The sequence below is a fragment of the Phyllostomus hastatus genome, unplaced genomic scaffold (assembly GCF_019186645.2).
Source record: "Phyllostomus hastatus isolate PE091 unplaced genomic scaffold, TTU_PhHast_1.1 phas_contig_86, whole genome shotgun sequence".
NCBI classification, from domain to species: domain Eukaryota; kingdom Metazoa; phylum Chordata; class Mammalia; order Chiroptera; family Phyllostomidae; genus Phyllostomus; species Phyllostomus hastatus.
Window position 1 is genome coordinate 97,333,770 of NW_025333977.1, and position 10,380 is coordinate 97,344,149.

The window sequence follows — 10,380 nt, forward strand, 5'->3', positions numbered from 1 at the left end:
AAAGGGTAGAAACGCCTTCTTTCTTTCTGCTGCATAGAACTCCATTGTGTAAATGTACCACAGCTTTTTGATCCATTCATTTAATGATGGGCATTTAGGTTGCTTCTAGCACTTGGCTCTTGTAAATTGTGCTGCTATGAACAATGGGGTGCATAGGTTCTTTTGGATTGGTGTTTCAGGGCTCTTAGGGTATAATCCCAGAAGCAGAATTGCTGGGTCATAAGGCAGTTCCAGTTTTAGTTTTCCGAGGAAATTCCATACTGTTTTCCACAGTGGCTGTACCAGTCTGCATTCCCACCAATAGTGCACTAGGGTTCCCTTTTCTCCACATCTTCTCCAACACTTGCTTGTTGATTTGTTTATGTTGGCCATTCTCACTGGTGTGAGGTGGTATCTCATTGTGGTTTTAATTTGCATCGCCCTGATGGCTAGTGATGCTGAGCATCTTTTCATATGTCTCTGGGCCCTCTGTATGTTCTCCTTGGAGAAGTGTCTGTTCAAGGCTTTTGCCCATTTTTTAATTGGGTTGTTTGTCTTCCTGGAGTTGAGTCATGTGACTTCTTTGTATATTTTGGAGATCAAACCCTTGTTTGAGGTATCATCGGCAAATACGTTTTCCCATACGGTTGGCTCTCTTTTCATTTTAATGCTATTTTCTTTAGCCATGCAAGAGCTTTTTAATTTGATGAGGTCCCATTTATTTATTCTTTCCTTTATGTCCCTTGCTTTATGGGACATATCTGTGAAGATGTTACTGCGTGGGGTGTCTGAGGTTTTCCTGGTGATATTTTCCTCTATGACTTTTATGTTGTCACAACTTAGATTTAAGTCTTTTATCCACCTTGAATTTATTTCTGTGTGTGGTGTAAGTTGGTGGTTGAGTTTCATTTTTTTTGCATGTAGCTGCCCAGATTTCCCAACACCATTTGCTGAAGATGATATTTTTACTCCATTTTATGATTCTTCCCCCTTTGTCAAATATTAATTAACCATAGAGTCTTGGGTTTATTTCTGGGCTCTCTGTTCTGTGCCATTGGTCTATGTGCCTGTTTTTATGCCAGTACCATGCTGTTTTGATGACAGTGTCCTTGTAATACAGTTTGATATCAGGTATTGGGATCCCTCCTACTTTGTTCTTCTTTCTCAAAATTGCTGCAGCTATTCAGGGTCATTTATAGTTCCATATGAATTTTTGAAGTGTTTGTTCTATATCTGTGAAATATGTCATGGGTACTTTAATAGGGATTGTGTGGAATCTATAAATTGCTTTGGGTAGTATGGACATTTTGATGATGTTAATTCTTCCAATCCACGAGCATGGTACATGCTTCCATTTGTTTCTGTCTTTCTTAGTTTCTTTCTTCAGTGTTGTACAGTTTTCTGAGTACAGGTCTTTTACCTCTTTGGTTAGGTTTATTCCTAGGTACTTTATTTTTCTTGTTGCTATATCAAATGGGATTTTTTCCCTGGTTTCTTTTTTTTTTTTGATGTTTCATTGTTGGTGTACAAAAGTGCCTTTGATTTCTGAGTATTGACTTTGTATCTGGCTGTTTTGCCAAATTAATTTTTTTGGTCAAGTAGTTTTTTAGTGGAGGATATAGGATTTTCTCTGTACACTATCATGCCATCTGCAAGCAGTGACAGTTTTGTTTTCCCTTTCCAATTTGGATGCCTTTCATTTCTTTCTCTTATCTGGTTGCTGTGGCTAGGACTTCCAGCACTATGTTGAAAAAGAGTTGTGAAAGTTGACATCCTTGTCTTGTGCCTGATCTTAGTGGGAAAGCTTTTAGTTTTTGCCCATTGAGTATGATGTTGGCTGTAGGTCTCTCATGTATGGCCTTTATTATATTGAGGAATGCTCCCTCTATTCCCACTTTTCTGAGTGTTTTAATCATAAATGGGTGCTGTGCCTTATTAAATGCTTACCCTGCATCTATTGATATGATCATGTGATTTTTTTGTTTCCTTTTGCTTATGTGATGTATTACGTTTATTGATATTTGAATATTGTACCACCCTTGCATCCCTGGGATTAATTCCACTTGATCATGGTGTATGATCTTTTTAATGTATTGCCAGATGCCATTTGCCAATATTTTGTCGACGATTTTAGCATCTATGTTCATCAGCGATATTGGCCTCATGTGTTCTTACTTTATATGTCTTTATCTGGTTTTATAATTAGGATGATTCTGGCTTCACAAAAAAGTTTGGGACTTTTCAGTTCTCTTGGATTTTTTTTGGAATAATCTATGAAGGATAAGGGTTTGCTCATCCTTATATAGTTTGTAAAATTCTCCTGTGAATCCATCTGGTCCAGGGCTTTTGTGTGTCATGGGTTTTTTGATTACTGCTTCAATTTTGTCAGTTGTTATTGGTCTGTTCAGGCTTCTGCTTCTTCATTCAGTTTTGGAAGATTAGATTTTTCTAGAAATTTGTCCACTTCACCTAGGTTTTCAAATTTCTTGGCATATAGTTCTTTGTAGTAATTTCTTACAATCCTTTGTATTTCTGTGGTATGAGTTGTAGTCTCTCCTCTTTCACTTCTGATTGTGTTTATTTGGGTCCTCTCTGTTTTTTCCTTGATCAGCCTCCTTAAAGGCTTGTCAATTTTGTTTATCTTTTCAAAGAAACAGCTTCTGGATTCTATTGATCATAGAATTGTGCTTTTAGACTCTATGTCATTTAATTCTTCCCTGATCATGGTTATTTCCTTCCTCCTATTTGCTCTGGGCTGTCTTCGCTGTTGATCCACAAATTCTTGTAGTTGTAACATAAGTTTGTTTATTTGAAATGTTTCTATCTTTTTTAGGTAGGCCTATATCACTAGGAGCTTCCCTCTCAGAACTGGCTTCACTGTGTCTCATAGGTTTGGGGTTATTATGAGTTCACTTTCATTTGTTTCCAGAAACTTTTTGATTTCTTCCCTATTTTCATTCTTGACCCATTCATTGTTTAATAGCATGCTATTCAGTCTCCATGAGTTGGAGTGTTTTTCAGTTTTCTCCTTGAGGTTGGTTTCTAGTTTCAGTCCCTTGTGGTGAGAGAAAATGTTTGATGTGATTTCAATTTTCTTGAATTTGTTGAGGCTTGCTGTTCCATCGTGTGGTCTATGTTTGGAAATGTTCCATGTGCATTTGAAAAGAATGTGTATTTTGCTTCTTTGGGATGAAAGGCTCTAGATATATAAGTTAAGTCTATTTGATATAGGACATTGTTCAACGCCACAATATCTTGGTTGATATTTTGTTAGGAACATCTATCTATTTTTGACAGTGGGGTGTTAAAATTTCCTACTATAATCATGTTGCTCTCGACACCTTTCTTGAAGTCCTCCAAGATTTCTTTATGTACTTGGGTGCTCCTATGTTGGGTGCATATATATTTATAATGTTTCTGTCTTCTTGATGGATTCTTCCCTTGAGTATTATGAAGTGACCTTCTGGGGCTCTTTTTATGGCCCTTTTTTTGAACTCTATTTTGTCTGATATGAGTATTGGTACCCCGGCTTTTTTCTTTTTCTGTCTATTTTCTTGGAATACTTGTTTCCAGCCCTTCGCTTTCAGTGTGTGTAGATCTTTTATAGTGAGGTGGGTCTCTTGTAGGCAGCATATGTGTGGGTCATGCTTTCTTATCCATTCAGCTATTCTATGTCTTTGTATTGGAGCATTTACTCCATTTATGTTTAAGGTTATTATTGATACGTACTTATTCATTGCCATTTTTTGCGCCTGTGTTCCTCTCTCTCTCTCACTCTTTTTCCCCCTTTTAAAGCAGTCACTTTAGCATCTCTTGCAGAGCTTGTATGGAGGAGGTGTATTCTTTGAGGCTTCTTTTTTCTGGAAAGCTCCTTATTTGGCCTTCCATTTTAATTGAGAGCCTTGCTGGATAGAGTAGTCTTGGTTGTAGGTCTTTGTTTTTCATTACTTGCAATGTTCCTTGCCATTCTCCTCTGGCTTGGAGCATTTTTTTTTTCTTTTTGAGAAGTCAACGGTAGTCGTATTGGGGCTCCCTTGTATGATACTTCCTGTTTCTCCCTTGATTCCTTTAAGATTCTCTCTTTGTCTTGGAATTTTGCCATTTAAATTATTTTGTGCCTTGCAGGGGGGCCTCTTTGGGTTCTTCTTGATTGGGACTCTCTGTGTTTCCTGGATTTGTGTGACTTTTTTCTCTCATCAAATTAGGGAAGTTTTCTATCATTACTTTTTTCAAACAACTTTTCTCTCCCTTGCCCCTCTTTTTTCTCCTTTCTGGTATCCCTATTACACAAATATTATTACGTTTCATGTTGTCCTGCAGTTCTCTTAACACCTCTTGGTTCTTTCTGGGTCTCTGTTCCTTTTCTTGCTCTTTCTGGTTTTTTTTTCCCTACCTTGTCCTCCAGCTCACTGATTCGATCCTCTGCTTCATCTAGCCTGCTTTTGATTTCTTCTAGTGTTCTTCAATTCAGAAACTGTGTTCTTCATTTCCTCTTGGCCCTTGTAGATAGCTTCTATTTCCTTTTTCATGTTGATATAATTTGCAGTGAGTTCATTGTAGTTTCCCTTTAGTTTTTGGTAATTCTCTGTGAGCTCATTGAGCTCTTTGTAACCTTTGCTTTGAACTCAATATCTGTTAGTTGACTTGGCTCTCTTTCATTTAGCATTCTTTCTGAGTCTTCCCCCCTTTCCTCTCAGTTGGGGTTTGTGTCTTTGTCTTCCCTTCTTTTGTGAGACTCCTCTTGTTAGCCTCAGCTTCTTAAATTGATCTGTCCTGGCTCTCTGGGTTTATGGTGTGAACTTCTGTGGTAGTAGATCTGTGAGATTCAGTAGTGCAGTCTCCTCAATTTCCTGCACTTGCTGCTCTTGGGCTGTCATTTATGTTGGCTCTTTGGATGTCTTTGGGTTTTGATTGTTGTTGGGTCTTTCTTCAGTGGTTCCTTTCCTCCAGCTGGTTAACTGAGGGTCACCCTACCCAGCATGTCTTGTATTCTGTTGTACAGGTGCAGACAGGTAATAATGAAGCTGGTTCTTGTGTCCCAAGTTTTGAGGGTTTCTCTCTCACTATTGTTCAGTTGTTTGTTCTGGGTTATTTCTCCACTGTTTTAGTTGTAATTCCAGATTGGTCCTGGGTGGGGATTAGTGTAGCTTTCACTCACTCGTTCATCTTCTTCCGTTATCTGTTGGTGCTTCCTTTGTTGGTGGGTTTTCTCTTCCAGCAGGTATACTGGTGTTCACAGCTGTCACCTACTCTTTTATGTGATCATTTGGAGCGGGAAGGCAAAATGGATTAAGACAGTGGAAGTGTATTCTATGGGACATAAAGGACCAAACCATAGAGAAGAGATAGGAAATCCTTGGGATAAGTGTAGTATTAACTGTGATATTTCACTGAAATAGGCTCTTTTTAGACAGGGTGGAAAAAAGATAAGACTCTTGTTAGGAGAGGGGAAGGATTGTGAGTTGGATCCAGAAAACAATGAGCCTGTGGGAGGTTAAATTATAAGATATAATTAAAGTAAAGGATAGAAACTAGGCATAGTGTGTGAGAAACTAGAGATAACCACAGCTGTAATAAAGTTCCCAAAGACAGTGAAGTGAGGTAAAACCTGGAAGAGGTGCTGAGTAGTTTTTACAATTGCATGGAACAACAATTATTTACAATAGTAATGGAGCAACACTCACATGACAGGATGTATGTGATCTGGATAACAAGAATAGGAAGTACAGGACCTAGAGTAGTGTGCTATTGGAACACAAGTTTAGTGAAAGAAGGAAAATTAAAAATATACTAAGAAAGAGAAAACGAGGAAAACCAATGGAATTAAACAAACAAAACAAAAAAACTAGACAGAAAGAAATTTAAAAATACTAATAAAATGAAAAAAGTAAAAGTCATGAAAAAATAAAAATAATACAAATAAACAATAACTTGCAAGTTCTCTGGAATAGCAAAGTGGAATTTGTCTCAGTTTCTCATTTGTTGGGATAACCTCTCTTTGGGTGTGACTCTAGTCCTTTCACAACTCCAGGTCTTATTGTCTCACATGTAAGACAAAAAAAGAGAGAGAAAAAAATAGAAAGAAAGAAAAAAAAAAGGCTCCTGCTGGCTTTAAACCATCAAAGCGAGTTTGCTGGACTTCCTGGCCAGTTGGGTTTTGCTTTTCTCCCTTCCTGTGGTTTTGTGCAGATGGGGTTGGGGTCTGAGTCTCACTCTTCGCAGTTGCCCAGTCTCTAGTCCAGTTCCTCCATTTGCTGTTGGGCCCCCAGAGCCCTTCTGCACCAAGCCTACACTTTCAGTCCAGCAGTCATGCTGTCCTTGAGGTGTACCAATTAGGGAAAACTCACAAACCATCTTCTCACTCTTTGCTGTCCTAGATTCTAGGACCTCTCAAAGTCTCTTCAGGGTAGTTCAGCTCTCCCACTGAGTTAAGTTTTTCTGGGGACTGCTGACTCCCTTAGCTCTGCTGCTCTCCTGTGCGGAGGGAACCTCCACCTTCCTCTTAGCAAGCCAATCTGGCCTGGAGGGCAGGGTTGGGAGCATGGGCAAATGCCTCTGGGTCAGGTGTGCACAGGGCTTCCTCTGCTGCTGCAGAGTATGCACTGCTTGGGCTGCTGGTATGGGTGCATGGCCTCTGCTGCTATGGTGGCGTGGGTTGAGTGTGTGCTGCTGGGGCTGTCCCAGGCATGGGCAGGCACCCTCCACCACTGTAGCTGGGGTGAAGGTAAGGGTGTGGCTAAGGCTGCGGACTCTGCAGGGGTGCAGCCAGTGGAGGCAGGGGCATCTACTAGGGAATATGCCCTAAAAAGCCACCGAGAGCCCCCCTTTTTTTTTAATTCCTCCTGTTCAAGCTTGTTGCTCCAAACAAGTGCCTGGCCCCTCACACAGCCCAACTTTCCAACCAGCCTGGAGACTATCTGGGTCAGGGTCCATCATGGTCCAATTCTTCTCACTTCTCCAGGTGTCACCCAGCTCTCCAATTTCTCTGGTAACAACCCAGCTGATGTCCAGTCTCAGCGGGAGCACATTGCCCCTGTGTGTTTGCCATTTCTTCTTTATTACCCTCAATGACCTCAAGCATCCAGATCAATCCTGGTGCTGCTTAAACCTCCCTGTTTGGCAAGGGAGGGAGCCATTGACTTGGCTCTCTTCCAAGAATCCTGCAGCAGACCTGGCAGGTGCCAGGCCTGGGACTGCAACCACCCTTCACTGGTCCTCACACTGGTCCCAGGGACCTTATCATCCCAAAGCAATCTCCTTACCATCTGATTTCTCAATGTCTTCTACAATTTTGGCCTCTAACCTTTATGTATGCTGGGATACCATTGGCTATTCATTCTGTTCCTCAGAAGATTGGCTAGGTATTCCATCAGTGTGTAGAGGGAAGTAGACTCTGCTCCCATGTATCTTGCTGCCATCTTAAGTATTAAAATGTTCATATAATTTTTCATAATTTTCAAGGTGAGTGGTCTTTTTTGGAAATCATTTATAAAATAATACAATGTTTAGACAACTATGAGGATAAAAATTTTCTATATTACTTGATATCTCCCTTCATGTCTTCTAGAAGTGTATGGAGGACCTTGTTGGTAGTAAAGATGGCTTTAATAACACCTTATATTTATAAATTAAGAAATCATCTCAGCTGGATTAGGAGTGTGGTGGGATGGTAGAATAATTCAGAAAGGCCTTGATGTCACAAAGCAAGCCTCAACAAATTCAAAAAAATTGAAATCATGTCAAGCATTTTCTCTGACCACAAGGGACTAAAACTAGAAACCAACCTCAAGGTAAAAACTCAAAAACACTCAAACTCATGGAGATTAAATACTATACTATTAAACAATGCATGGGTCAAGAATGAGATCAAGGAAGAAATCAAAAAGTTTCTGGAAACAAATAAAAATGAACTCAAAACAACCCAAAAATTATGGGACATGGTGAAGGAAGTCTTGAGAGAGAAGTTCATAGCAATACAGGCACACCTAAAAAAGATAGAAACATTTCAAATAAACGATTTAACCCTACACCTACAAGAACTGGAGGAATGACATCAAAGACAACCCAGAGTAAGTAGAAGGGAGGAAATGGCCAAGATCAGAGAAGAGTTAAATGACATAGAGTCTAAAAGCACAATTCTATGATCAATGAATCCAGAAGCTGTTTCTTTGAAAAGATAAACAAAATTGACAAGCCTTTAAGGAGGCTGATCAAGGAAAAAACAGAGAGGACCCAAATAAACACAATCAGAAGTGAAAGAGGAGAGACTACAACTCATACCACAGAAATACAAAGGATTGTAAGAAATTACTACAAAGAACTATATGCCAAGAAATTTGAAAACCTAGGTGAAGTGGACAAATTTCTAGAAAAATCTAATCTTCCAAAACTGAATGAAGAAGCAGAAGCCTGAACAGACCAATAACAACTGACAAAATTGAAGCAGCCCATGCTGCTTCAATTACTACCATGGGTAATCAAAAAACCCATGACACACAAAAGCCCTGGACCAGATGTATTCACAGGAGAGTTTTAAAAAACATTTAAGGATGAGTTAACCCCTATCCTTCAAGGACTATTCCAAAAAACCCAAAAGGATGAAAGACTCCCAAACTCTTTTTATGAAGTCAACATCATCCTAATCACAAAACCAGATAAAGACATACAAAGTAAGAACACTTGAGGCCAGTATTGCTGATGAACATAGATGTTAAATTCCTCAACAAAATATTGCAAAACCACATCCAGCAATAAGTTTAAAAGATCATATACCATGATCAAATGGGATTAATCTCAGGGATGCAAGGATGGTATCATATTCACAAATCAATAAATGTAATACATCACATAAACAAAAGGAAAGACAGAAATTACATGATCATATCATAGATGTGGAAAAAGGATTTGATATAGGATCCATTTATGATAAAAACTCTCAACAAAGTAGGAATAGAGGGAGTATTCCTCAACATAATAGAGGCCAAATACAAGAGACTTAGAGCCAGCATCATATTCGATGGGCAAAAACTAAAAGCTTTCCCAGTAAGGTCAGGCACAAGACAAGGATGTCAACTTTCACAACTCTTTTTCAACATAGTGCTGGAAGTCCTAGCCACAGCAACCAGATAAGAGAAAGAAATAAAAGGCATCCAAATTGGAAAGGGAAAACAAAACTGTCACTGTTTGCAGATGGCATGGTAGTGTACAGAGAAAATCCTATATCCTCCACTAAAAAACTACTTGACCAAAAAAATTAATTTGGCAAAACTGCCAGATACAAAGTCAATACTCAGAAATCAAAGGCACTTTTGTACACCAACAATGAAACATCAAAAAAAAAAAAAAGAAACCAGGGAAAAAATCCCATTTGATATAGCAACAAGAAAAATAAAGTACCTAGGAATAAACCTAACCAAAGAGGTAAAAGACCTGTACTCAGAAAACTATACAACACTGAAGAAAGAAACTAAGAAAGACAGAAACAAATGGAAGCATGTACCATGCTCGTGGATTGGAAGAATTAACATCATCAAAATGTCCATACTACCCAAAGCAATTTATAGATTCCACACAATCCCTATTAAAGTACCCATGACATATTTCACAGATATAGAACAAACACTTCAAAAAATTCATATGGAACTATAAATGACCCTGAATAGCTGCAGCAATTTTGAGAAAGAAGAACAAAGTAGGAGGGATCCCAATACCTGATATCAAACTGTATTACAAGGACACTGTCATCAAAACAGCATGGTACTGGCATAAAAACAGGCACATAGACCAATGGCACAGAACAGAGAGCCCAGAAATAAACCCAAGACTCTATGGTTAATTAATATTTGACAAAGGGGGAAGAATCATAAAATGGAGTAAAAATATCATCTTCAGCAAATGGTGTTGGGAAATCTGGGCAGCTACATGCAAAAAAAATGAAACTCAACCACCAACTTACACCACACACAGAAATAAATTCAAGGTGGATAAAAGACTTAAATCTAAGTTGTGACACCATAAAAGTCCTGGAGGAAAACATAGGCAGGAAAACCTCAGACATTCCACACAGCAATATTTTCACCAATATAGAGAAAGGGACATAAAGAGACCTCAGCAAATTAGTAAGCTTCTGCATGGCTAAAGAAAACAGCATTAAATTAAAAAAGAACCAACTGTATGGGAAAACATATTTGCCAATGATACCTTGAACAAGGGTTTGATGTCCAAAATATATAAAGAACTCACATGACTCCACTCCAGGAAGACAAACAACTGAATTAAAAAATGGGTAAAGTTCTTGTACAGAGACTGTGAAATTAAGAACAAACCGATAGTAACCAGAGGGGAGGTGGGAGGTGATAATGGCGCAGGGGAGGGAAAGAGTTTAGGAACATGTATAGAGGA